The sequence below is a fragment of the Ischnura elegans genome, chromosome 7 (genome assembly GCF_921293095.1).
Source record: "Ischnura elegans chromosome 7, ioIscEleg1.1, whole genome shotgun sequence".
NCBI lineage: Eukaryota > Metazoa > Arthropoda > Insecta > Odonata > Coenagrionidae > Ischnura > Ischnura elegans.
This window is the reverse complement of record NC_060252.1, coordinates 92,765,292-92,788,552: the sequence shown is the minus strand read 5'-3', so window position 1 is coordinate 92,788,552 and position 23,261 is coordinate 92,765,292. Positions and strand designations below refer to the sequence as shown.

The 23,261-nt window shown below is 37.8% G+C and overlaps 1 protein-coding gene across 1 annotated transcript in view; it reads left to right on the top strand.

Annotated features, from left to right (window-relative positions):
• The window catches only part of LOC124162248 (carbonic anhydrase-related protein 10), a 653,815-nt gene that overhangs the window by 141,172 nt on the left and 489,382 nt on the right, over positions 1 to 23,261 (top strand). The window lies entirely within an intron of this gene.

The following is a 23,261-nucleotide window of genomic DNA, read 5'->3' as shown; positions in this document are numbered from 1 at the left end:
GTGAAGCTTAAAGAAATATATTTTTGAGTAGTCTTATATAAAAATTGCAAAAATTTTTTTATGTTTTTTTAATTTTTTAATTACAAAAAATGTGCCTCTGTGGTTTAGCAATAATTTACCGAAGATAAAGTTTGTGCTGAATACCACTAAAAGCTGCATGAAGCTTAAGCCAATACCTTTTCGGAAGGTGATACCTAAATGTAGAATGATCTTTTCAAAAATAATTTGAAATTTAATATTGATAAAAGGATTATTCGTACATATACTTTCGATATCCTACGTCCACGCTATTCTTAATTGACTTTAAATGCAGGGACATTGTACTCTCAAGTGATATATTCAGCTAAATTTTAAGCTTTCTTCTCGCCTCCAATCTTTTACATTTTATAATTTTCTGCCATAGTTATATAAATCAGGGAAATATAATAAAGTCGTAAAACATAGATTATGAGTAGAAACGGGAGGAAGCATAAAGCATTTCGCATAATTCGAGTGGTATTTCAAGTTGTGATTAAAGAATGTCGTTTTATTGATCTAAAAGTATCGTATTTCTGGAAAAAAATATTTTTAATACATGCATAGAGTGGATTCCAAGAAGGTTGAATTCAGTAAATATATGAAACAATGTTATGACCAGCGAGACTGCAATAGATGAATAAATTTTAAATAATTGATGCTTTTGAAGCATAAGAATTTTTGACTTTGCATTTAAAAGTCATTTAAAACTGAGTTAATGCGAAATTTTATAATGAAATAAACAATTATTCGTTGTTAGTTGTTGGCCACGTGGTTGAAAAAAGAAAAGGATTCCAATTCCATGAATCTAAAGCCCATGCATAGGGATTTTAGTGATAAATGTCATTGAATAAACAATCTATCGCATCAGCTTTGACTTTCAAATGCCTCAACGGAGTATGAAAATCAGTGATCATTGTTATTTAAGGAATTTTTCAATTCTACATTATTGTATCGTTTCCATTTTTTAATTTGCAGAAGTCTCAGATTTTTTCATTCCTAACAGACTGCCAGGGTTAGTAAATACGAGGTTGTAATCTTGGTTGGTATTTTCTTGTAAAAACAGGCATCTAGGTGTCGAATTGGCCAAAATATACTAAACGCGTGCCCTCATTTCACATTCACGTTTCAAACACCACTTGTTTCCCGCTTTACATTCCACGTAAATGTGGCAAAAATATTTATCAGTTGCTCAAATGGTCGCGAGCATGCTCTGCTTTGAGCACCAGCTGATTCAATTGAGCAGGTATCTAGCCTTTCACGGCGCAGGTCAAATCGTATTTTCCCCTCTTAAAGGCGGAGTTATAAGGTGGAAACATGCAAAGCTGGCGAATGCCGTGATTTGACCACGAGCATGGGGGGGGGGGGGGGGCTATTCCGCGACTCCGTGATTCAAAACAAATGCTTAAGTCCAATTTTTTTTGTCTGCACAAGTTTGACTGCACAATAATCATAGTAGTCGTTGTATATACATTGTTATTAACATTTATTCCTGCTCTATGTTATAATTATGGCGCTATTTTGATTCCACTAACGTACCTATTTGAGTAAAGGTTCAGCATACATGTGTTAATATTTCTTGACGTGGTGTGTCAACGCTTGTACATTTTATTTTTTATCCTATGGCGTACCTTATTTTATTATGTAAGCCAAAATGCGTTTTTTTGCAAACTAGCACACTAGCAGGATAGAGCACACAGAAGTGGGAAGCTTGGAACTTGGAATTGATAATTGCATACATTTAGATTTTTGCGTGTAAAGAGGTGTGCCTAACCGGCAGGATGCCTAAATGCGGAAGTTGTATAACGTGTCGTAGCGAACGTTTATGAGAAAATGACGTAAAAACGCAACCGAAAGTAGCTCAAAGGGGTTTGGGCGTATAAGATACATCTATGTAAGAAATTGGTTGCAATCCGTACGGTTTTATGGAAACGCATAGCGGACAGCCAAATAGACATCCTTTTATGCATGGAGATTGGTTGCATGCATTTTGTCCGCACATAGCCAGTATTGCTATGAAAGTCTGAATTATTTTTAATTATAAAATCAAAACATTTCAAATAAATGGCAGCATTTTTTACGCATAGTCAATGCAGTGCAATTAAATAGTATGCCTGGAAAGTTTCATTAAAATGACATCTATTTTGTTACTCAGCTGGAGCCCGTAAGCATTGGGTGTTAAACTCACTGCGAGACCTTCCCGGGTTGGAATTTCATTGAGTAAAATTAGTTTTCGAAGGCAACCTAACGCTTAATTTGGTCCCTAACCACCCGTTGGCGGAAGGGAATCCATCCGGCTTACGGAGGCAAACATTAAGATTAGGGCTAAATATTATATGCTTTGGTGATAAAATTATCAAGGAGACTCGTTAAGAAGTGTTAATTAGTCGTCTTTTTTGTATTTTTCTCCATAATCCCATTGACTTTCGGTCGCTGGTTTGGTGATGCTTACCAGTGGAGCTAAATGATGCTTAAGTTGAGTCACGACTACAGGATTAACTTTACAATTGACAACACTATGGCCAGTATGGAAAAATTCTTCATAACTAGTGATACTTAGTCGTATTTACCTATAGCTATTCACAACTGTTCTCACTTTTCGTTGCTAGAGCAATTACTGATAGATCTAATTGTGAAACCAATATGCTTTGTGTTACTCGCCAACCTCAGAAATAGTTTCCACGTCCTGAATAACGTTGAAAAACCTCTTGTCTTACTCTAATCAGTTCAAACGTTCGTCTTTAAGCCATGCTCCTTCGGCATTGCAAATACTTAATGTTCTCAGCTGAAGATTCGGAGGTATTGGAATATTCGAAGGAACGTAGTGAGCCTTGAAGATAAAGCAGTTTAATAGAAGCGTGCATATAAACTAAAGGCTTCTTAACTTATTATGGAAATGTTTGCAAGGGATTTGGCTTAGTAAGAAGAGGAAATTTTTGTCATAACACCTGGTTGGCTTCATTTTTCCACTCGCTCGCGGCTGTTTACCCAGTGATGCCCGCAAGTTCAGTAATGTTTCAGTTAAGATGCCCATAAGTTCAGTCGTGATACCAGCCTCTCTTTCTCCATCCATGGCCTTGGCGGAACCAACTACCGCGAATTTCTATTCGGCGTATCTTGAAAAACCTAGCTATCTAGCCCTACTTATACCATTTCACTTTAATTGTCAGTTAGCTTGTTGGTATCTAGTTGTAGCATCGGTGAGGATTGATAATTAGCCATCTAATCTTATTTTACTCCAGTTTTCTCTTCACTCATTGTGTATCGTCTGTATAACATTCAAGTTCAGGCTAATTTTGAGCTTAGATACAGTCTCCTCTCTGAAAATCACCAACTTCAGTTAAGTCCACCTTCTTTTCCTCTGCGTTAAAAATCCTCCCTTCGTATTCACCAATGAAAAGTTAAATCGACTTCATTCTCCTTCCACCGTGAACCTGCATTAAAGATTCTCAACTGAGGATCAGGGCGTGTGGAAAGGAGGTAAGTCAACGGGGCATAGATATTTACTAATAAATTTGCTTCTGGAAATCGGTTTCAATTCAATATGTCGGTTTATTTATAAATTTTTGTGCTTGTCAACGGTTTAACTAAGAAATTCCGTGAAGTTTTCATAGTCCCTGATATCTTCATCGGATCGCCCACGTGTTGTGCTATCATTAGTAATTAGTGTTGTAATCCCAAGCAATTATGCTTTATAATGGTTCCAGTGGTGACAACAGACTCCCATTTAAAAATAACGGACTCGAGGTGCCAATCCATGCTACATTTATGCTTGTTCATCCCGTGAATTTAAAATCCTTCATCATCATTTAAACCATTATTCCCCTCACTGTTGCGGTAAAGTATTCTTAGCACAAAGTCTTTTTGTACCAACAAACTTCTCCCTGAATTCCAACAACTTAAGCATCATCATTCTCGCTCTACGTTGACAATCCTCCCTTCCTATTCACCCATCAAAAGTTCAAACCGTCTTCCTTCCTTAAGCCACGCTTCCTTCCGCCGCGAACCGGCTTTAAAGGTTTTGAACCGAGGATTAAGAGGAGTCGGGAAGAAGTCAGATTGGCGGGCAAGGCACCGTTTTGTGTGGGCGTGGTAGCATTAAGAGGGTGGGGAGGCAAAGGCCTCGTGCTCCCTCTCCGAGCAGGGATCTTCTTTCGATTGTGGGGGCGAGATAAGGGCGCCGGGGGTGAGGGGCCCGCGTGGGTGGCACTCGCGAGGGGTAGGCAGGCAGGGGCAGGCGGCCTTTGCGTGCCCGCAATTAGCGGCGCGGGCGGCCGTTGGCACGAGTTATGCGTTCCATGTTAATAAATGCGCCGTTGATGGCGGGGGGCGGGGTGGTTGCTATCGTGAGCTCCTCTTCCCCCGGCTCTCAACGGGCGAGATTTACTGCTTCCCCGTGGGCTCAGAGGAGGCCAAGTGGGCTGGTGAGAGGAGTAAGGGAAGGTTTTGCAGAGGGGCTAAGAGCGGAGGGCCCGAACGGATCCGATTCGGATCCGCGAACTTCCAAGTCCCGCTTTCCAGTCAATCCGTGCGTGGGGCATTTGCGGTGACGCAGAATGTGGGGAATTTTTCGTTTTCAAGGGTCTTTAACTCACGGAGAAAAACATTTTATTGTAGATACCTTCCCTATGCCATCGCAGTTAGATTCCTTTATCACATTTCATTCAATCTAAAGTTTATTAGCTCAGTTTAAATAAAAATCACCATGTACAAATATAAATCTAAGCTCAGCTAACGTGGGTCACGATTCCTCATTACCAGTAACAGCAACCATAGCTGGTTTATTAAAACTTTTCTCGGGATTCTGTGCGGGTAAGATTTTCTAAGAGGTCCGACGTAGCCGTGAGAAAGGGTAACGAGTCGGAACCCGAAACGTCGTCGCTCTTAGAAAATCTTACCTGCGCGGAATCCCGAGAAAAATTTAAATATTCTGAATGCGATGGTGGTTGGCGTAACATGGTGAAACTCCTTCATGATGCACAAAGGTTAACTTTGTGCATTTAAATATTCTGTTTGACGGGAAAGTGTAAAATCTTACATATCTGGTTTGCAATATGTTCCCATACTCTTAATCCACTCCTTAATTACCATCTCCTAAAATTCACCGTGAGACTTATGCTCATGTGTATGCATTCTGGATACTTGAAAAAATCAAGCAACAACAAATACTGGGTATTAGTTACTAAAAATAACATGATGCCAATATTTTGTATGAATACATGTTGTGTACCTTTCTCCTATTATTGAAAATCGTTAATAATTCACGTTAGCTTACTCATGTTCTCTAAGCGGCGTATTGCTGATGCAAATAAATAGCACCGTTCATATATCCTAACGGATAATTAACGACTGTTATTGCGATCAACAATAAGCTTCAATAGCCCAGTTTACAAGCGCATTTGCTAGAGTCACGGATTCAAGATTACGGATAACGTTTACACCTTTTATGCAATGCATATTTCAATATGGGTAATCAAGAAAGTCCCTCGGATGAAAGGCCTAACTTCACCGGAATCACAGAAAACCAGTTGACAATAAAAGTTTAATTTTTTGTTTTTCACGGTAATTTCTAGTGATGACGTTACCACCTTTCATAAGGTTAAAAACATTTACATCAAAACCCATGATGGTACGAAACCCGGAACCATTAAAATACTGTATAGACCACTTTTAAACCGGACAATCATGTTATTTTTCTCATGAAGTGGAAAATAATCTTCATCTCAACGTTCACAATTATTTTTCCTGATTAATTTATCGAAACTTCATTAGTTTTATTAATTCTTCTCCACTACGAAACCATTTTTCTTCAATGGCCACTTGATTTCTGTTGCCGCAAATTCATTTTCGCCTCCACTCCGCAGTTCTTCCAAAAATCCCTTCTTTTCCACTCTTTTTAAATTCCGTCTCCGTCCTCCGCAGCCACATCGATTGCTTTCCCTCGCCACTCAATTAGCAACTGCGCCCTCCACTCCCTCCAGAGACCATCCTCCTCCGCCTTGTCGCCACTCTCCCTTGCACTCTCACCCTTCCCAAGGGAGATCGCATGCACTACCGCCGACGAAGATATTATGTGCACTCCAGTTTATATAGGAATAACTAAATAATGAAAGGGAACACCGAAAAGTTAATTAATTCATGTATCATTATTATTGTGGAACTCTTTTCAAGCTCTACAGCAGGTTAATTCAGCCGTGTTAGTAGACGTTTCGGAAAATGACTTGTCTTCCATGCTTTCAAAGGCGTGTTACTGCCGTAATGCCCTGATTCACGCTCGATTTGGGCATTCACCCAGTAACTTACCTTGAAAATGGAAGACAATTCGTTTTCCGAAACGTCTGCCAATTCGATTAATTAACCGGATGTGTAGCCAGAGAAGAATTCAGGACTATCGTTCACCTGTAAAAATTAAATTCGTTTATTGTTCAATTTTACATCTATTTTTTAAACTATTATTATTAAAATATTCTATTATGACTACTAAGGTAGGTTTCCATGCAGTACTTAAGAAGTATTCTGGCAGTCTATCCGCCCTTATGGATGTTCCTGTTTGATTCACTACAAGGCCTACAAGGCCTATTCCCTTTCTTACATTCTATCAAAATATTCCTATTCCCTTTCTTCATCTCCCTCATTTACCTAGTATTCCACCCTCTAACAGTCTTCAACATTCCCTCCACGTTCAGTGCTTGCTCCATCCATACCTTCTGTCTCCTCTGTATCTCACCTAAAAGCTGCCTCTCCTCACCCAACATGTATTGCACTTCGTCGTTCCTCCTCTCCGTCTACTTCACCTTCTCCATTCTCAAGCATCTCAATTGCCTCCAGTTTTCTCTCGTCCTTCTTTCTAAGTGGCCATGTTTTTATGCGTAAACGTGTCTCTTCTTAGTTTCATGAATAACGATTGTCACAAAAAAGTACCCGTTTTTGTGTACGTTCCAGAAAAACACCTATTTTAGTTTCCCATGACTCAGGCATAGTAAATTTTATTTCAGCATTACTTCAGTATAGACTGCCTGAATAAATATATAAATTCAATAATAATAATACATAATGTAACAGGTATCTGTAAATACAGAATCGCGCCTTCGCATTAATGAAAGAGGATAATTTGATGTATTAGCAAGTTAAAGTAGATTCAATTTTATTTGTTCTACAAGTTATTAATTTTTTTCAATGGAAAATTATAAATCTTTGCATTTTATGTACCTACCTATACTTAAGGAACAAATGACCTACCTTCAGTCATAGGAATAGTATTTAAATCTGAGTGTTTTATTTGATATACATATATTACATGCACAGAAGTGGGCTCATGGATGTTATCATTTAAAAAATCACCCTTAGATGCTGAGTCAGTATGTTTGCATTGGATTGTACAATATACATGCCTTATGTGAACATCTATCGTGCGCTAAAGGGGCCCACGGCCTGTGCCACCCATTTCAGATTGCTAATGCTTCCACTAAGGACCACTTCCGCCCTTACCAATCTGACGTCTACCTCTCGCTCCATCTCAACCCACTTAAACCAAACACCCCCTTCTCAGCACTCACCATCCCTCCTCGCACCAAACAGAACTTGCTCACGCGCATATCCTGCCCCATTCACGCAATACAAGCAGTCATCGTGATATATTACGTTCCATACATTCGAATTATTATTTTATTTGAAAGGTATTAACACCGGTACACCGGTTAAGGCAGGTTTACGTGAAAAATTTTGCGAATCTAATCCCTCTTCCCCCAAAGGCGATTTTAGGGAGGGATGGGGGCTGTGCACCCCCAGACGCTTAAAAAATTTAGACAAGATTTTTGATACGGTTATCATTACGTTCGTTTTGTTTTGTATAATACGGAGCTTTAATCATTTTATATCATATTAATCACTTTCATATGAAAACAAATAAAATATTTCGTATGATAATTGCTCTATGTTGTTTTTAATCCCAAATATAAGAAGACTGTTTGCCTGCAAGGTCCTTGTGCCCCCCACCCCAGAATAAATTCTGGATCCGGCCTTGTCATCCCCGACAAAATTAAGGGCGGATGGCGATGATTGGTGGAACTATGTAACAGAAAAAGTAATGGCAGATACACTAATATTGTATGTTTCACAATTTTTAATGATCTGACATTTTGTATAGTGTCGACATCTGGGTCACACCATTAAAAAAGTGTGGAACATGCAATATAAGTGTATATATGATCATTTTTCCTCGTTCCTGAATTGAACTCTTCAATTTCCAAGAAGGCCTATTCCCGTTCATTTTAACTTAAATTCCTATTCTCTTCTACCCATACCCTTTTAAACTAAAACTCTCTCCTGTACCTTGATTCTTAAAGTGCTTTCTCCGCTTTGTATCCTCTCCATCCAAACGATCTACCTCCTCGTGTCTACTAGAGGAGTATTAGTTAAATAAGACATTGTAATATTTACACTGAATATATTTTTGCACGACGCGTTTCGTTGTTACGACGAAGAATTCTTGTTATAACAACGAAAGCTGGGACGGCAAGTCAATCTAAGTTAAATATTTCGTTTGGACCCGGAAGAAAACGAAAACACGAGGCCTAGGTTTAGTCCCGGGAATGAAACTAAATTAATCGAAACTCCGCTGCTTATAGTTAAATTTCGATCCCAAAAGTTTAATGGAGTGGGATAAGAGGGAATACTTTCGACCCATTACGTTTGACATACGTGTAGAGATGTTAAAAAATTGAGCTCAAAATCGAATGGCCAGTTTGCATCCACCGTTCTCCTGATATTGGTAAAAATATGAATGCCCCATGCGTTTAATGGCGGTAGGCCGAACCACTACTTCATTCAACCATACTTCGTACTCGGGGTTTTGGCCGAAACTAAACCATTCGAAGGTGAAGCACGTGGTCCGTTCGGCGCGAAAAATTATCTGCGTTTCATTTGGTCCCAGAGTTTTAGTTTAGTATCGACCCGAAGTAGTATTTTCTCCAATTTTGTTTTGACCCTGCATTTAGCTCCCCGGGTTTAAATCCATTTCGTTTCGTTTTTAAATTTCACTCCCGGGAACGAAACTGTTGAAATTTTACTGGTTTTGACCGTTGTTTAGTTTCGATTGATATCCCATCGTGCGAAACGCATCGTGCAATAATATATTAAGTTGGAATATCTTATAGAAGTGCTTTGTACTTGCTCATCATTTTAAGCACTTTGTTGAACCTTGTAGAGGAAGTAAAATACGAGCAAAAAGGCAAGAGAGGTAGGCAAGACAGGAGACGATAGGGGAAATTAAGAATATGTGGGGTATGTTAGTACCTACAAAATTGCGTTGTAGCTATGCCATAATATTCCTACAATCCAGATTACCGCAAAACAAGCCGACCGACCTTAACCCACCCCTTCTCCTCCACGCCTCCTTCATCAATGAATGGGAAACTCATCGAAAAATCCGCTGCAGCGAATAACTTAGGGCATTCAAACTCATTGCAGGCATATGACAAACGCCACGGTTGGAAAATAAAATCGTCAAAATTGCTCCACCACTCCAAATTTCCTCCCGGTGAGTGGGGTATTCAAACATAAAAGTGAGGAAACAATTTATAAATATCTTTGGAGTATTTTTCTCAGCAGAAATAATGCATGGGCAATGAAAGCTGAAAAAAAATCTAGGACGGAGGGTTCTGAAATGTAGTTCAATGGTAAAATGATGAGGATTAAATGGACCAACTGATTCAGCAACGCGGAAGTCATATCGAGAATATCTTGAGACATGAAGGCCAGTCTTAAAAAAATGTTGAAGAACGAGTAGGTGGCAAGAACGGTAAATGAAGGCCCTGAATAAAATCTATGGAACAGTTAGAGAAGAATGTGTGGCAGAATAAAATTATGTAGTTGCTAAAAGACGAGCTGATCGGAGAATGGAGTGGAGGGCTGCCTCAAATCAATCGAAGGATTGTTGATCGGTGATGATTACGATGGTGATATTAAATTTCAAACAAAAGTTAAAAACTCAGGCTCTAATTACTAATATTATGGTCAATATGTGTATTAGTTAATGTCGCTAGTTTTCAACAAAATCTCCAGCTGCTATCAGAGAAAAATGTGGTATTTTTTCATCATAACTTAAAAAATGAAGTACAGAATAAAATCAACTGAAATTATTACAAGTCTATGTATTCGGTTGTGTATATCAAAATCCATTTTTATGCATGCATATAATTGAATGACATTTAAATTTGGAAATATTCTATATGAGCTTTTCGGCGTACTAAGTATATGTTAAGTGAGCTAACTCGAGGCTGGGCTCTAGGCTTAGACCGCTTGAGCTATTGAGAATGTAAATCTTTAAGAGTGAAACGGATTACATCGTTTGAATACCTTACCCACTACATTTACAGATCTGACAGAAATGATAAATTAAGAGAGATAATTTCCCGAACGGATAGGTATGTGGATTCATTCCCCCCCCGCACGAGAAAGCTTAAATAAATTATATGCCTAATTTCGCTTGTACACTTCCATTTTACATGTAAACGGCTGGTTTCCTAATTTTCTCTCGTTGCTCGTCTAATTTTCTCGGCTTGCGGGGTGGTATGTAGATGTAGAGTAGTCAGGCTTTATTGTAATTAATTTATGTAGTAATTAATTCCAAAATAGCTAACTAAAATTAATTAATTTAGGATTGAGTCTAACCAAACTTGTATTTTCAGCCAGTGATGGTGGTGACACTACCCTTGCTATCCGTCACTCAGTACGGCCGGAAATAGTCTCTTCCAGTCCCTAAATCATGTGTTACGTAAGGCCGTAAGAATTTGCAGGGGCAGAGGGAAAACTGGAATGGTCAGAAAGAAGGATAACTCAGTCTACTCCTTCCCCTCATTCCTTCTTACTTCCTTTCTCGGCAAGAAATGTTCACTTTTGAGTGTCCCTCTCATATCTGAATCCTGAAAGGAGTTTTTCCCTGTTGGAAGTCCAACGCTAAATTTGGCTAAACTGCATCTCACTTGGTTTATTGCTGGTTGTGCGCCCGTGTTGGCGATGGTGTTATTGTTGAACGTTGTTTTTTCGTGGTTTTGGCTGCATAGAGGAAGCCCAATTCCATCTCAAAGAAGGCAACGGATTTCTGTTTCCACTTCGGTCGCATTTTAATCGATTTTCAAAAATGTCCGCATCGCGGTGATGTGATGTATCGCGATTAGTGACATGCGATCTAATTTTTTTCCCAATATTTTTCAGTATAACGTTTCTCATTGCGAGGAAAAGAATTTAAAAACGCGTGAATATGATAGATCACGTCATCACGCGTATAAATTTACGGCTACTGCCCTAATTATACCTTTTTTCCTCGCGAAACTCGGATCAATTTGCCCGTCAGGGACGCGAGTGGCGACTCTTGTGAACCCATTTGAATGCGCGAGGGTGAATACACATTTTCAGGCCATTTTGAGGATTCTCTTTTGTAATATTCGTGGTTTTGGCTATGAACGGAGCAGTGGTTAGTCTATCGTTGTTGTAGAAGGGTCTCTAGCCGACGCTGCCCAGAGAAAGCCATCGATGGGAGGCTGGCATTCAGGTGTGTGGTGATTTGGAGAGAGTAGAACTCCCGGTGCATAGAATATTCAGTAAATTTAATAATATGGTCGTATCATACACAAATTCTCTAAATCATGCGCTGCGTAAGGCCGTAAGCTTTCGAAGGGACTGAACGAAAGCCGAAATGGTGGTCATACGTGGACAGCGGTGGCGATTTTCATGCCCGTGTTATTTTAATTAAATTGGGGCCACGTTCTATTCCTTAAAGGACTCGTTAAATAATGACTTGATTGACCATTACATGGAATTTAGCTCTAATTCGGTTTTTTGTCCTTCTATTCAATTAAAAAATCCACATTTAGAACTCACATTTTCACTTTTTGGCATTGGCACTGCTTTATTAATCTCACATTCATTCAATATGAAGGTTGGTTAGGATTGGTGAATTTGGAGCTCACTTCAGGCCAGGTCACAGGAGTGTAAATGTTTACTCATTTAGGGTAATGGGCCACATCCTTTCACGGGGCCACCTCGCACTTCGAGGACTTGGAGGTATCTTAAAGGCTACCGTAGCGATTTGGACATGGAAAACTATAAGTATATAGCATAGCGCTCGACCCACTCGGCTCTCAAGGAGAAAAATGAGGTCATGAAATTTTAATGACGGCTGATGCCAGTAGTAACCTAAATTACTGATGGTTTTAGGTCGAAAACGCACCATTTTTTAACTACGGAAACTTTGAGCAAAGCACTTCAATTGGCCTCAAGTTTTTCCCTGTTGCCGGATGCTCTGGACAAGTCATGACTTCGAATTCTTTGCCTGAATATGTCTTTGCCTTTGTTCAGAGCATCCGGGAACAGGAAAAAACTTGCGGAAAATCAAAGCGCTTGTGTCAAAGCTTCTGTAGTTTAAAAATAGTGCGTTTTCGAACAAAAACTCATCAGTAATTCCTACTGGCATCAGCTATCCTGGGTTAAAATTTCGTGGCATAAATTTTCCCCTCCCTCTATAAGATTTTTTAAACGTGAAATTATCTATTTACGTCGAGTTTTTTTAGTTATAGCAAATCTTTATTGAATCGACTAAGCCAACAAGGGGGATTAATCGCCACCGCTTGCTATTGCTTCACCAATTTAAATTCATAGTTAAAAATTGTCATGTATGTAACTGATATTTAACGATGTTATTCATTATTTTTTAAATGGAAGCAAAATCATTGCATGTAAGTTTTTGCGAAGTTTTAGAGTGCTCCTCTTTAATCAAAGGTTTATCCATCTTTGCATAATCTAAGCCCAGTTTTAGTCTAGATTAAGCATTGATTGTTATCATTTGAATTAAAATGTTCACAAGTTAATTTTGCGATGTACCTGTACTACTTAGCATGAATTCCATATGGTATTGCTGTTAAGATGAAGTTAGCTCTGAGAGGGTATCAATTCAAGCGCCTTGTCCATCTCAGGTTAATAAATGTGTGCATAGGATGAGTTTGCCTAGGGTTGGCCTACATCGATTGCTGGTTTCTCTCCAAATTCTCTCCAATATGGGTGTAATCCTCTCCTTGCCAATATCTTCTGCATGGTGCAACTCTCCTTCCTGGGACGAGTATACGGTATAGTGGGGCTTCTCCTCCATACCCGTGCACTAAGTTTGCTAGGCGCTCAAAGGTGTTCGATAGAGAATAAGTATCATCAAAATGAAATCATCAGAGTGTGAGATGCATTTCCGTATCCAATGCAACAGTAAATATACAATGCGCGGATGAACGTGTAACACCTAATGTTGAGTGGTTTGTTTTGGTTTTGGTGTGACGTAATTCAAGCAATAATAAGCAGCAGAGGTGGAGTGAGGTAATTGTTGTGATTGTTGACGGCGCGGGAGGAGGTGAAAAGAGGGGAGTCGGATTGTGATAGTTATGGCGGGCGGATGTTCCCTCGCTCCCGAGTTTGTATCATTTAAAGTTTAATAAAATATTTGTAAGTGACGTGAAAATAAGAGTAATTAATTGAAACGTTACAAACGTAAAGTCAAGGATTTTACGATGGTTGCGCTAACGGTTCATAAATATAACATTTTATGCCCAAATTTTATCAAAACTTGATTGCTACAAAATTAAATTCTATAAGACTCAATCTCTAGAATAGATTGAGCACGAGATAAATATTTTTCCATCAAAGCCCCTGTTTCTTTCATCGAGTATATTTCGTCGTCGTATCCATCTTTTGTTGTCCTATGTTTCCCACCGGAATACCTGTAATTGATCTAAAATGTTACTTTTGTCATTGCCCCATCAGCGCTTACAAAAACATATCATATATATTACAGATTTTCCGTGCCAATTGTTTCCAGTTTATTGCCAAATCCAGATTTTCATCAAATAAATGAGCCTTATAACTGTAATTTAATTTGATTTTAGGCAATATTAATTCTAAAGTTAGAGCGTGTTTCTGATTGTGTTACTTGTTAGGTTATCATAAAGAATTCCTGTATTCAAAGGAATAAATTATGTCTAGCCGCATCATTTCGATATCGCAGAAGAAATACATCATGCCAAGGGTGATACTTGCTTTTTGAAACCACAGAAATCCTTAACCCATTACCGGCCGAGTAAAGAAATACTTGAAAATATACAATTTTTTCTTTTCAATTGACCTAATAACATGCTAAATAAGGTAAATTGAAAATATGGGCCTTCAAAAAAATTTGCTTATGGTAAAAAAAAAATGTTGCGTTTTCGCAACGTTGGCCGAATCCGGTATCTGTATGCAGTTATGCAACCCGCATTACAACACATTGCCGCCTCATAGGAATATGCTGTTTTTACTATCGGATATAATCCTATACCTTTTTATGCCACGTATATGACAAATATCGTCATATTGGATAAATAAAATCCTTAGATATTATGTTTCCAACGAGATGTTGTTGTTATTTGACCTAAATCCACTATAAAATAGACATGCTTTATGGTTTGAAAGAAATAAGTCAAAGCGAAAATTTTCTCAGAAGAGCATGTATTTCACATTTTTTCATTGACTTTAATTTTATAATTGCAGATTGAATTACAAAAATTAATGGCTAATTATGAAATACTCAAGCATTTTGGGTGCAATGGAACATAAAATTTCGTACATTCAAACATGGTTTGGCTTTTACACTGTTTCGGCAACTACTGAATTTTTTTTAACTCTCTGGCCAAATTCGTCCCTTCATGCTTCACGAATCCGCGATGAATTATATGGCCTAACTTTTTCTATGTTTATGGACGCGAATTATGTAGGGGTACGTCATCTACTGACTTATTCACTTCACTTTTTAGATGCGTCCCTGCTAGATACAATTTGGAGTCTACCAGTGAAATTTACTTCCGTTGCATAACCTGTACAATCTCCTGGCGTTAGTGCAAACGCTGTCCAGTAAGTTGATAAGCTAGGACCGTTTTTCCCCTGAATTCTAGTGCGGTAATTTTCATTTGCATTATCAAGTAGGTCCACACCTCCCATGTATTTACTATACTCCCCGATAACACGAATGGTATTTTCTTTTATTAACATAGAATATTATGTGAAATAGTATTTTCTTTTTTCTGCTGAAACTTTTCCCTGTGCCAAATGGAAGCGAAAAACTTGTATTGCTGTCTACAGGGACAATCTATTTATCATTCCATCGAACAATACTAAAACCTTGGGCTTTATCAAATGTTTTTTTTCATGTTCCTCTCGGTTTCACGTCGGTTTTATTATATTCTATCAGGCACTCCTCCGTTATACGTATTTACTCGTATTTTCACGGATGGCTCCATTGACAAATAATCCTTTTTCTTTCAAAACAATAAATAGTCTTCAAGATGAAAAGAAGTTATTGAAAAACATACGATGATTCGAGGGATCAGGGATAATCTTGAGAAATTCCAGAATAACACTTGCTTCGAAGCCTATTTCGATAGAAGTAATTTTCTATCGCCTGGTTGAACCCTAAAACCGTCTGAATAACATAAGCACCAAAGTAAAAAGCAAAATCTAAAAGGCTTGTTTTAAAAGAACATTTATGCACTGTAGTGACCAAAGTAAGGTGCCATTTGCTCAATATTTCAAAATTTATGCGCAAATATTCCGAATTGTAATAATTTTTCAAGTCGTCAAATTGAGGTCATAATTTACAAATCTGTCATGTTTGTCCAGACAGGAATTGTCTGAAAAGTGAAGATCATTTTTTATTAATCTAAATATGTTTTGGTTCAATCATTGCCGAACCATATCTACGCCTTATCGTCTTCATTCACCCAATATCCTGTTGTGGAAGTCGGTGATATCGCTGAATCGTGAAGTAAGGAAGGACTAATTCGGATTGAAAGTACAAAGTTGTGTGTTCCATTCCATTCCACCCGAAAAGCTTTCATGTAATTCATAAATAATCATTATTTGTTGTAATTCAATCTGTTGTGATAAAAATGTCAATTAAAAACTGGAAAATACGTTATCTTCTGTAAAAATATTCACTTTGACTCATTTCTTTCAAGCCGTAATGGATCTCTATTTTATATTGGATTTAGGTAAAATAATGCAGCATCTCATCGGAAATATAATATCTAAGAATTTTAATTATCAAATATGACGATATCTGTCAAATACGTGGCATAAAAATGCGTAGGATTATATCTGACAGTAAAAACGGCATATTCCTACGAGAGGGAAATATGTAGAATGCGGGTTGCATAACTGCCTATAGATATCGGATTCGGCCAACGTTGCGAAAACGCAACATTATTTTCCGGATCTGATTTTCGCTTAATGTTTACTCCCTGACGAAATATAAGCTTTAATATCTGTTAATTGAAATTTCTACGTTCACATGGACGAATAAAAAACTTAATAAAGGGAATAGTTACTCTTAGGAAAAATTATTTATCTTGCTTAACAGAAGACTCGAAAATTGACACATTTTGAGTATTTTTATAAATATCGAAATACTTATTAAATGTCATTATAATCTCACTAAAAATCAGTTTAAACTTATTTTTATCGAAAAAAGCGAATTCTAAATGAATAAAATCCAATTGAAACATTTTTTTTGCACTTCTCAATAATGTTGCGTTTTCGCAACGTTGGCCGTAAATGGGTTAATGCCGCCTCAACCGTTGTGACGTCTTATAGTGATAGCTTCCGTGACGTACTCTCACTTCAATCTGGTAATTCATTTTTTTTCGCCATGCAGATTCAACAGGCTGAGAAAGCTTATAATTTCTAGGCTTATTTCAGGCAAGTAGGCATATTCTGTATGAATAATTTCATACCCAAATAATAGCATTGCAAACTAAAAATTGGATCTCGAAAAAATATTTTTAGAACCAGAATAAGCATTTTATGACCGATCGCTCTAAAATTCGAAGTACTAAAAATCAACCATTTCCCTCGTTATATCATTAAGTTTTAATTTTGCTTCTCCTACGTTGCTAATATCAGCAGATAAATATTTATCTTAGAAATTTTGAATTACTTAATATAATTCCACGCATTTATAACTTATCTCGGTCTCGCCACCTGTCAATAAAATTAAGTCAGTTGACGTTTCGGGCTCCGACTCATCACCCATACTCAAAACCACTGGTGCTAGGTTGAAGTGACCGTTAAAAATCGGCGTTAAGTAGGGTTGGGATTGGTTAAGCCCCTATTATTGTTATGGAGGACCGTTGACCAGCTGAGAGCTGGCTCTGACTATTTGAATTATTTTTATAATCTTATTACAAGCGCTGCTGATCTAGTAATTGGTATCTCTGTTGATATTATTCCTCTCCAACCTTATCTCCATCGCATTTGTCTAAATATTAACCTTAAGTTTGTCCGACAGTCACTTGCCATAATTAACGATGCTTATCCGGAATAATTCCTCAGATTACTATAACTATGTTTCATTATTTTCTGACATCTATGCATATAAAATATCCTATGGTAGATGATCTTGTCGGCTCTATTTCCTTAATTTCGAAGTCATTTTATCAATCATGTGAGGAAGCCATGCAATAAAAGTTGGCCAAACTAGGCTGATTACTTTTTTATCTACCATAGAATAGGATTTAAACTCCTAAAGAGCTTACCGTCGAACATGTCTGTGCTGGTAGCTGGATTTGTGCAGCAGATCCAAGGCGTCTTGATCGAGAAATGTCTCCTGCTGGAGGTTTCTCTCAGTTGAAGTCGCTGGCTGATTTGACTCATGACAGCTCGGAGCTTGGCAGTTGCAAACTATACTGGCTTCCGGAGAAGGAGTTAGCTTCACACAAGTTCTAAGTCACTTAATCTCCCTCCAAAAACTTCCCTTCATGTCACAGTGACATTTTGTAGCCAGGAATTCGAGCACTCCGCTTAGATTAAAGTTCGCTAAACGAGAAAAGGATCAATATCCCGCTGTTGTACATCTTTTTTATAAAATATCTTGGCATTAAAGTACGCAACTCGGTATGTATGAATTTTTTGTCGGGGAGGAATAGAGTACGGAGCCGCAAGGGAATCGCATTGCATTGAATGGAAAAGCCAATATTTTTTCGGTAGGAGTTCCTCCTCGGTTACCTGATGATTCGACGAAATGTTACGGTGAATGAGAAATAAAAAAAGTTAGGTACTGAACATTTTTAGCGCTTAAAGGGTTATTGGTGCCCTTTTTAAATTTGAACAATGCATATGCTTTTTCCAGCACGTGGCTAAATATTTTTAATAGTATCCGGATGGACATCAAATGCTGTGTCTGTATGCAAAGTGTAACTATAGCGTAGTCATAGAAACTTTTTAAATAACCAAATATGTTACTATCCGTTGGTCAAAATGTAATGTACTATAATTTTACTACCTCTATTTTGGTATTAGATATTCATAAATGTAAAATCTCCTCTCTCTTGCCACATAAAATTGCCTCATTTTGCTATTAGAAACAAGAAGACAAAATCGCTTCATTCATGTGAAATTAGTAGCAAAAATTACAAACTACACGGAAAATTTGTCAAATATTTCAATGGGCAAGCTCTCATTTCGCCTCCATACTGGGTAAATCTTTCCCCAACGATTTGAAAACCACTCGGGAGGAATGAATGGATTGTTCTCTCTAAGATTCGACCTTCTCCATATTTTTTCTTTGTGAGAACGTGCGAAGGAATCAATGGACTAAGGCATGTGTAGCCACTTTAAAACGAATCAGGTGATAGTATATTAACCAGCTAATGCTTGATTAATCACCGATGAGTTGATAAAAATTGTGTCAATTACCCTTTTACACCTGATTCGGCATCAAAAACGATTGCAAAAACGTGTTGTAGGACATTGAAAGGCACCTAAGCTTATTTAATACAGATTTTTTAATAGAAATTGTGGCATTAATTTCAAATACACCTAACATGGATATCAAGATCCGTTTTTTTCTGCTATTTTTCCCAATCACCGACAGTGCTGTTTCTCAAATTTTTTTAAAAGTAGCACTTCATAACTCGACATAACATTATTCCTACATCTTTTTCTTATCTTTTGCTTTTGCGTTTTCAATCACTTGTTTCATTGCTTCAAAAGGAATGGAACGCTTTCATCTAACTTCTCTCGCTCCCTTTCTGAGGGTAACGCAAACAAATTTCTTACTTATAATGCGTAAAGAGAACGAGAGGGTATTATATCTATAGGAACATCAGCTTCTTTTCATTTTCATTGTACTTTCTATTGTTATCGTTTAATTCTGCGGAATCTATTTGTGAAGTTGGATTGCGACTTCTGAAACCGGAACGAATACATGCCTTGTATGTGATTGAGGAAAGTTTTAACCTCGAAACACGACAAACCATCTTAAAAGCACAATTAGAGCATATAATATGTTCATAAAATATTCTTCATTTTTCAACTAAATACTATGTTTTTGAGCCAACCGAATGGCGCGATTTTCGTGTAATTTGTGTGATATGACTTTATGATAGCATTAATTTACTTACAACGAAAAAATTAACTAAGTGAGGAGTCTATGTTTTACTTTACAAATTTTTTAAGGCATAATGAACGTCATATCAGTATTTTCTCAAAATGGACACTTCCATTTTAACAGTAATCAACGGTTTCCCTGCACTTAGTCGAAGTTCTATCAAACGAATACGTGAAAAATTCTCCTTATAAAAAAAATTGGCCAGAAATTGTAGCCCGTAAAGTATATTTTCCTAGCATCAATTGGAGGGATACATAATGACATATTCATTAAAATTTTATGTATGTCTTTCCCGCGCTAACCTCCTTTATTTGCACCTAACATTCCTGTTGCCATTGCACTTCCGGAGACCTGGAACTTCGGTTTTAGATAACATGTATCCGACTTTGAATAGAATTAACTTTTCAGGTTTCTTGACCAACTTTTCCATGCCAAATTAAAACATCAGCAATACTGGGAAGTTATGTGCTTTTGAGACTAGCCCAGCTTTCCGCAGCAGCGCGTTGAGGTCTGTGATTGTACTTATTCGATATTTATTGTCAGTGAGCGGCATAAAATCCCTATCCTTGTAGCCATAGTAGTAATCTCATTTTGTCCACACAATTGAAGAGCTTACTCTCTTTAGCGTTTGCTATTCAGAGGATCAGGATATTCGTGCATAGGCATTTTATTCATGGCCATTTTCGTCTATTTTTAGTGGAAAGATATCTTTAGAAGCATTATATATACATACATCAAATTTTTAAACAGTTTTTGAAGCATGGAATTCCCTGGAGAAATTGTCCCCATATTATTTAATGCTATTTGCTGATTTTCATATGACGTGTACTAAGGAAGAGAGTAATATTTTAGTGTTCATAAATTCACCGTGCTATACTTTTGGCACTCTCGATACCTCGAAATGAATGTCAGACTTAGCTCTGCTGGCTGAAACAAAATTTTGCTTCGTCAAGAAGGGCTTGATACCTGCTTAGAATCTGCCTAGCAAAATCTGAAGTTTAAAAAATATCGGGTTTGTTTTCTGCCAATATGGCTAACATTTAAATATAGCTGACTCTCGAAGATGAAATTTGCTTTTTATCTTTTTTTAAATATACATAAAATGTTTACTATTTGGTCCTTACCTAATATTTTTCCTCATCTTAAAATAATTAATACTTTTTTCTCCTTTCAGGTAAGATGCTTTCCCCGAATGGCAGACATTTTTTGCCTCGATATCGCCGTTGGTAAGTTTTGTAATCCCTAGCATATTTTTCACTAGTCTGGCTGCTAAGTAGAAAAATTATAAGCTGTGAATTACGGTGTAATTTTTCTAAATCTTAGTTTTTCTCCATGCCATTTTTCTCATAAAAAAGAATAAGTTATTATACATGGACGGAGAACACAAACATTGGCTTCTGCGTTTAATTATTCTACGTTTAACTGACATTAAATGGCACTCTAAATGCGGCTATATCCTTATTTTAGCTTATGTTTGCAAGTAATATCATTGTATAAATGCTAGTGACGATCGTACAAATATTCCCAAATGATAGTTACAACAGCATTCTTCTTTGCGCACACTTTTACTCACTTTTTCCATAATAAGCAAAGTAATAATGATTGTAATGTGAGTAGCAAGATATGTTCTGAAAACAGGTACATCAAAGTATGAAATATTCATCTGTGTTAATATTTTTATTCATGTTTTTTCAAAATAGCATAACATTTTAATTAAAATTATATGAGAAAAGACTATACTGTTCTCTAAGATTATGTGACATATTAGAGTTTACATTATCCAGATTCAGACATCATTATTTGTACTCCTTATGAGGAATATAATTCGTCATTTACTTGCAATCGCGATACGTAATATCCATATATGCATTCGAGAAATATTAATTTTATGGAGTATGCATTTTTTCACTTTAACTGCCAAATCTGCAAGTAGTCATCATTAGGCAGTACCTCGTTATTATCTTTTATTTCGTGGAATAACTCGATGGCATTTTGGGAGAGGAAGTTTATTTTTTCATCGCCGACGGGAGTGAGATTTACTTCAATCAAGAGTTTTCAGATGTGGCGGCTTAGGGAATAGGGTGCAGTGGATCCACACCCCTCCCACTCACCCCCTTCCCCTCCGTTCTCCCACCCCTCTGAACCCTCCCGAGTGTAATTACTCGCCGGTACAGGGGATTATCCCCTAGGACGTCTCCTTCCATTCCCCACCCCTTCGGAAAGAACACCACCCCTCACTCCCCTTCCCCGACATCTCTACCCACCTCCCCCTAATAATCTTCCACACCCCTTCCCCTATCGCCCCAGCGCGACACCCTTCTCTCTCCCTACCCCTTTCCTCCACGATCCATCCCTGCAAACCCCACTGGCGTATCAAGTGAGCGTTGTAGCCTTGCGGATCCTCCCATTTTACTGTTATTTGTTTTGATATTTCTTGGTAATTAGAGAGAGGACATTATTTAATTAATATTAGCCGGCCTCGGTGGCGGCGAGGTCACGTGCATGCCTATTACGCAAGAAATCGGGGATTTGAGTCCCATAGATGTTCTCTTATGTTTGATTGTTCAGTTCAAAATCCCGATATAAAATACCAAAGGTGCTGTTTTCGGTGGTATAGGAGTTTGTCAATAAAATAGAAAAATTCTCATGTCTACGTTGAATTATTTGTACATATGCTGGGCTAGAATTTATAATTGCTGTACAGAATATCTTAAAAGGAGCATAAAACATCACTCTAAGAAAAAAAAACCAACATAAAACTAAAATTTTAATAATCGATGTTTGTTGATTTATCAAGGTAGGTAACCAAACAATGTATAAAACGGAAATAAATGGAATGGTTTCGTTATAAAAATAGTGTTAGACCTTTTCAAATATACTACCTGTATTATGTATAATTACCTTTTCGTCAGAAAACAGCATATTCATTTGATAAAAGAGTTAATAAATATTCGTCACTATGATATTCTGCGGGGGAGACCGGCCGAATGATTGAGACGAGGCTGAAAGATCAAAAGGGATTTCAGATTAGCGCAACCAGAGAAGTCATCCGTGACGGAGCTTCTCTAGACGGAGCAATAATGAAGACCATGCCATTAGATGGGGAGATGCCAAAATTCTTTGCCACGCACAACGCTACTAGGACTACATGTGATACGCCTCAATCCCAAAAATTTCAATTCCGATACCGGTTTACATCTTAGCAATATATGGAGACGTTTTATCATCGGCATACAAAACGTAAGGGAAACACATGAAGAATTTAAAAAGACCTTCAGCCAATTGGACGACACCTGAGCCTCATTGTTGGGCTCGCAAAGTGGTCGATCTGGTTCACTGTGAAATTGGACTTTCATTGAGTAACACGCCCAGAAAATGGTAGACAAGTCGTCTTCCGAAACGTCCGGCAACACGACTGATTAAACCTGGTGGAAAACCCAAGAAGAATTCTTCAATGATTTTATATTCCTTGACTAAAATAACTATTGAATTCCATTCAAAAGATTACCGGTTTTTAGGTGAATGATAGGATTATTGCTGCGCTCATATCCACAATTAGTTGGAAATGACATTGAAGTGCTTTCCTCATCTCGCAAAACACTCATATTCTTTCTTGACTTGAATTGCTATTGTATTCCACTCGAAAGCAATCAAATACAGTACCAATTCGACCTTATTGCGGGGCATGCAGCATGAAAAGAACGACGCGGCGTTCATTTGCGGTCTATAGGGGAACGCCGTATGGGGTCCATGTAGCACCCGGCGCGGCGCTAACTTAGGGTGCCGAGTG